Below are 7,173 nucleotides of genomic sequence, written 5' to 3' on the forward strand. Positions count from 1 at the left end.
ATATTCTCCTCCAACACCATAACTCAAAAGCATCAATTCTTCTACAGTCTTCCTTATTCACAGTCTAGCTTTCGCATGCATATGAGATTATTGAAAATACCATGGCTTGGGTCAGGCACACCTTAGTCCTCAAGCTGACATCTTTGCTCTTCAATACTTTAAAAATGTCTTGTACAGCAGATTTGCCTAATGCAATACGGTCTTTAATCTTAAGACCTTATAATTATTTTAATAGGAAAAGCCTAATACCAGTTTTGAATTTATTTTGTCAAAATTTTAAATAAAGACAAGAAGCATCTTTCAAATACAATTCCACAAGTAGTTGGAATATCTAGGCTTGTTTTAACTATATCAATTGTTTCAAAGAAGTAGTTCATGATTAAATTTTCATACATCTATGGTGAATAGAAATATTAGGTCAACACAGTAAGTTGTTTTTTTGTTTTTCACTGTTTTATTGATTTCAGTATGAATTAAAACAATCCTTTATACTAATATTGTATTATTTTCCACTTTTAAGTGCTAAAATGCTTATTCTTTTGGTATATAATGATGCTGGTAGATTTTTAAAAACACTTTCTGTCCCTTTAAAAATGGTTAGCAAGTAGAAGTATAGCCACAAATATGTATAGATTTGACAGAGGAGGATATTTGTACATGTGCATTTGCATCGGTGCAAATATACCCAGGAGCATATGGGGGGGGGCGGGAATTATGAAAACTTTTAAGACATTACCAAACACTTTGATGAATTGAGTCACTGGGCCTCAAGGATCAGAACCAGTCTCAGAAAATACCATAGTCAGGTGGCATAGCATAGTCCACAAAGACGATGTACTACATCTTATTATAGTGAGTAATGACTCGGGTCTTAAAAAGCTCATGAGCAGCCATCCAAGGTGCAGCTATTGACCAATTGAAGATGCATGGAAACAACTAGTCCAGTGAAGCTAATGGACCACAGGAACATTAGTCTCCATGACTTTGAGACCAGAAGAACTAGATGGGGCCCAACTACCACTACCAACTGCTCTGAAAAGGATCATAATAAAAGATCCTGGATAGAGTGAGAGAAAGATGTGTAGCAAAACTCAAGATCATAAAAAAGACTAGACTTATTAGTTGGTGGAACCCCCGACTATGGCCATTAGTCACTCCTCAGGTCTGGAAAGGAACTCACCCCTGTAGCTCAATTTTCAGCCAAGCTATAGACAGGTCTATTAGAGGAACAATAACATTAGTGAGGCACACACGCCTTAGAATAATCAACAATTTGAGATCAAAAGGGTAGCATTTATCCAAGGACAAAGTTCAGAAGGAGGAATGTAAACAGGAAACACAGAGAGGAAGTGGGCTAAATGATGTTACATTATGGGCATTGCAATAAATGACATGAAACAATGTGCACAGGAATTGTTGAATGAAACATGGGCTCTGCAAACCTTCACCCAGTTCACTATAAAAAAAACTAAAAATAAAAGAACCAAAATGATTCCGCCTATAGAACCCTGGAAAGGATCAGAAGTAAATGTTTTTTTGTTTTGTTTTAAGTTGTAAGCTCCCCAGTTTTGAGAAATTTCAATAGTTTTAAAATCCAGCAAGGTGGACATTGTATTTCATATAATATGAAAACATCCATATTAAAAAAAAATAAACATTCAGAAATTAGTGCAAAGAAACATTTAGCTTGCCTGTCATTATACTTTTAATCAGCACATTGAGACTTTGTTTTAAATTAATAGTTAAACATAGCCTACTATGTATATAAAATATAAAATAATGAATAACTTTTCAAAATGGTCAATATATAAGATGAGGTGAATAAAGTGGAGTGAAAAATGGACTCTTAACTAAGATAGATAGGCTAAGGAAGACACTAGCATACTGAATGGTCACACTTGCCATGACTATGAAATTATTCTATGGACTTTCTTAAACTAAGTCGATAGAATAATTTCATAGTCATGACAAGTGTGACCATTCAGTATGTTAGCTTCTTCCTTATGTATATTTAATAAAACATATCATATAATAAAAATAAGTTTGATAATCTTAAACTTGGCTTAAGAAAGGAGTCCTAGTGTGGCACTGTGGGATAATGTGCTGGACTGCAAGGTTACTTTGAATCCCAAAGTTGGCACTTAAAATTCACCAGTCACTCCTTGTAAAACCCTGTACAGGGTTGCTATGAGTTGGAACTGACTAGATGGCACTTAACAATGACAAACAGTTTAAGAAATGGGATATTATGCTTAGTCAAATATGACTAGGATTAAAATCCATATTTTTGCACATTCCAAAGAAAAGCTACACAATAGAATGTGGAAATTACCTAACAAATTTATTAATACCACATAAAGGTAAAATTTTGCTGAAAATAATTTAAAAACCATTGCAGCAGTACATTGACAGGGAGCTGCCAGAAATTCAATCCAGATTCAGGAGAGGATGTGAAACAAGTGATTTTATTGCTGATACCAGATGGATCTTGGCCAAAAGTAAAGAATACCAGAAAGATAGGATAGTGGCTATGCATTGGGTTGCTAACCACAAGGTCAGCAGTTCGAATTCACCAGCTGCTCTGTGGGAAAAACAATGAGACTTTCCGCTCCCATAACGATTTGCAGCCTTTGGAAATCCTATACAGAGTTGCTATGAGTCAGAATCGACTTGATGGCACACCACAAACAAAAAACAAATAGACTATGCAAAGACATTCGACTGTGTGGATCATAACAAACTGTGGATAACATTGAGAAGAATGGGAATTCCAGAATACTTAGTTGTGCTCATGAGAAACTTGTATGTATACTAAAAGGAAACTGAACAAAACAAGAGGTACTGAATAATTTAAAATCAGGAAAAGTATGTGTCAGGGTTGCATCCTTTCACAATACTTACTCAATCTGTATGTTGAGCAAATAATCTGAGAAGCTTTATCATATGAAAAAGAATGTGGCATCTGGTTTCCAGGATGGTTCATTAGCAACTTGCAATATGTGGATGACATAACCTTGCTTGCTGGAAGTGAAGAGGACTTGGAATACTTACTGATAAAGATCAAAGACTATAGCCTTCAGTATGGATTACACCTCAATATAGAGAAAATTAAAACCATCACAACTAGACTAATAAATAACATCATCATAAATTAAAAAAAGATTGAAGGTATCAAAGAGTTCATTTTGCTTAGATCCATAATCAATGCCCATAGAAGCAGCAGTCAAAAAAAAAAAATTGATATATTATATTAGGCAAATCTTCTGCACAAGACCTCTTAAAGTATTAAAGAGTAAAGATGTTGGAGGATTAAGGTGTGACCGACCCAATCTGTTATATTTTCAATCATCTTATATGCATGTGAAAGTTGGACAATGAATAAGGAAGACTGTAGAAGTATTGATGCATTTGAATTATGCTGTTGGAGAAGAATATTGAAAGTACATTGGGTTGCTAGGACAAACAAATCGGTCTTGGAAAAAATACAGCCAGAATACTCTTTAGAAGCCAGGATGACATACTGTCTGGAAGAAATAGTCCCCAGCGAAAGAAATCATGATTGGTAAAGTAAAGGTTAGTGAAAAAGAGGGGGACCCTTGATGAGATGATTCGACACGGAGACAGCAAAAAATGGGCTCAAACATCAATTGTGAGGATGGTGCAGGGCTGGACAGTGTTTCATTCTATGGTACATAGGGTCATTATGAGTTAGAACTCACTCCACAACACTTAACAAAAATAACAACGGGATTAAAGATAGAAGACTTACCACTTTTGCAGATTTCTTGAATTAGCAATGATAGGGACACTTGGTGATTAATAAGGGCCCTATGGATTACTATAGCCTAATCTACAACCAATCATGAGATTGTCTATGGACTGGGTAGTGTTTCCCACAGTTATGCATGGGGTAAAGCTTTAGTTAGGTTGACTTGAAGGCAGTTAACAACAACAAAATTTAGCTTGGGCTATAAAATCTTTGTCTGTCATGATAGCTGTTCTGGTCCCAGTAGGTTCTTCATAAATATTTGGTGAATGGAAAGCAAGAAAGGAGCAAGAGAAGGTGGTTGCTGAAAGAGAAAACAAGAACTGAGCAGAAATCAGGAAGAATTTTAAGAATTGCCAATATATTCAATGCTTTTTTAAGATCTTTTTTAATCCAGGTAATATAATCTAATTTGCTATCAACTAATTACCAAGTGTAATTACTTACAGCACTCACTTGAAAAGCTTTTGAATTAGCAAGCAGTTGCTCTACTGGAATTTTTATGCTAGTTGGAAGATGATAGAATTTGTGGGTTAGTATCAACCTAAGTCCTTTATTGTTATTATGTGTAATTGAGTCAGTTCAGTCTTATATCAACCTCATATTGGCTTTCCCAGAATGGCTGCTGGGTTTGAACTATCCTTGTTGCAGTTCCCAGTCCAGTGCATATCCTACAGTACTACATACCAGGGCCCGTAACTAAAAAACTTTAGTGAATTTTTCCCTTTTGGAACAAGTTTCACTCAAAGTTACATATTTATGGACCTGAAATCATTATCAAGTCTTTAAAATCACCAAAGAGTTTGAAAATGATTTCAAAGAGAACTTTTTTCCCCTATGTATAAAAATCAGATTTCCTGTATTTTATTGATGCAGTAATTACATTGCATTAAGCCTCTTTTTGACTGCTCATACTAATTTTACTAAATAGATTGCTTATATTAACCCATTTAAATCTATCAAATACATTCGGCTCATTGAACACCACAGACCAGATGAGTTGTGGCATGACACCAAGGATATATATAGAAACCAAAAGGTCATTAAAAAGACAGAAAAAGAAGACAGAAGAGTCACAAAAGACTCTGAAACTTGCTCTTGGATATAGAAGAGCTAAAGTGAAAGGAAGAAATGATGAAGAAAAAAGACGAACAGAAGATTTTAAAGGGTTGCTCAAGGAGACAAAGTATTATAATGAAATGTGCAAAGACTTGGAATTAGAAAACCAAAAGGAAAGAACATGCTTCACATTTCTCAAGCTGAAAGAACTGAATAAAAAATCAAGTTTCAAGTTCAAACATTGAAGGATTCTACAGATAAAATGTCGAACTATGCAGAAGGATCAAAAGAAGATGTAAAGAGTACACAGAATTACTATATCTAAAATAATTTGTCAGTGTTCAACCATTTCGGAGGTAGCATATGATCAAGAAAGGGTATTATTGAAAGAAGAAGTCCAAGCTGCACTGATGCCATTGGTGAAAAACAAGGCTTCAGGAATTCACAGAATACAAACTGATGCAGTTCTAAATGTTCTTGTCTATGCCAAGAAATTTGGAAGACAGCGACATGGCCAACCACCTGAAAAAGATCTATATTTTGCCCCTTCCCGGTGTGGCGCTGTGGGTTAATGCGCCATACTGTAAAGCCATTTGAACTGCAAGGTCGGTGGTTCAAGCTCACCAGCTGCTCCTCGGAAACCCTATGCAGGGCCACTATGGGTCGGCTTCGACTCGACGGCACATCGCAACAACAGAAAGGTGATGCAAAAGAATGCAGAATTAATTGAACAATCATCAGTATCATACACAAGTAACATTTTTCTGAAGATAATTAAAAAACAGTTGCAGCAGTACATTGACAGGTAACTGCCAGAAATTCAAGCCAGTTTCAGAAGAGGACTTAGAACAACATATATCATTGCAGATATCAGATGATGCTTGGCTTAAAACAGAAAATATCAGTAAGATGTTTACTTGTGTTTCATTGACTATGCAAAAGCATTCAACTGTGTGAGTTATAACAAATTATGGATAGTATGGAGAACGATAGCAATTCTAGAACACTTCATTGTGCTCATTTGGAACCTGTACAGAGACCAGCATTCAGTTGTTTGAACAGAACAAGAGAATACTGTTATCTAAAATTAGGAAAGGTTTGTGTTGAGGTTTTATAATTTCACCATATTTATTCAATCTGAATGCTGAGCAAGTAATCTGAGAAGCTATATTATCAGAAAAAGAAAACGGCATCAGGATTGGAGGAAGGCTCATTAATAACAAGATGGAGATGACACAATCTTGATTGCTTAAAGCAAAGAGGACTTGTGAGGTACTTGCTGCTGCTGCTGATTAAAAGTATGGATTACAAATCAATGTAAAGAAAACAAAATCATCTCAACTGGACCAATAAGCAACAGCATAGTAAACAGCAAAGATTGACATTGTCAATCAAGGATTTCATTGTACTTAGATTTTCATTAAAGTTCATGGAAACAGAAGCCAGGAAATCAAATGATCTATTGCTTTTGGAAATTCTGCTGCAAAATATCTCTATGAAGTATTGAAAAAGCAGAGATGTCACTTTGATGTCTCAGGTGTGCCTGTCCCAAGCCACAGTATTGTCAGTTGCCTCATATGCATGTGAAACTGACAATGATTTAAGAAAGACTGAAGAAGAATTGATGCCCTTAAACTATGGTATTGATGAAGAACTTTCAAAATACCATGGATTGCCTGATGAACAAACTAATCTGTTTTGGAAGAGGTACCGCCAGAATTCTCCTTAAAATTTAGGATTGTGAGACTTGGTTTCACATAGTTTGTCCATATTAGCAGGAGGAACCAGTCTCTGGAGAAGGGAATCATGCTTGGTAACATAGAAGCATCAGTGAAAAAGAGGAAGACTGCCAACAAAATGAATTAGCACAGTGGATGCAACAATGGGCTCAAGCATAACAAAAATTGTAAGGGCGACACAGGACTCAGCAGTGTTTCATTCTGTTATACATAAAGTGGTTATGAGTCAGAACTGATCTGACAGCACCCCCAGTGGTTCTGTGGGAGAAAGATGAGGCTTTCTTCTCCTGTGAAGATTTACAGCCTCAGAAACCCTATCCAGGGTTACTATGAGTCAGAACCGACTCCATGACACACCACCACCACCACCAACAATAACAACATCCAAAATAAACTGCTTGTTGTTATTTCTTAGTTGGGATTTGACAAAACAGCTAAATTTATGTGAGGGATAAGTATGAGTGAGATTCAAGATGATTAATATTTATTCAGATTCACATTTTGAAATATGATTGAATGTAAGTTCCAAGTTAATTTTTTTTCATACCCACCCATTTTACTATTTCAATCCAGACTCATAATGACCCTGTGTTGTTGTTGTTGTTAGGT

Source organism: Chrysochloris asiatica, unplaced genomic scaffold (assembly GCF_000296735.1).
Source record: "Chrysochloris asiatica unplaced genomic scaffold, ChrAsi1.0 scaffold00135, whole genome shotgun sequence".
NCBI lineage: Eukaryota > Metazoa > Chordata > Mammalia > Afrosoricida > Chrysochloridae > Chrysochloris > Chrysochloris asiatica.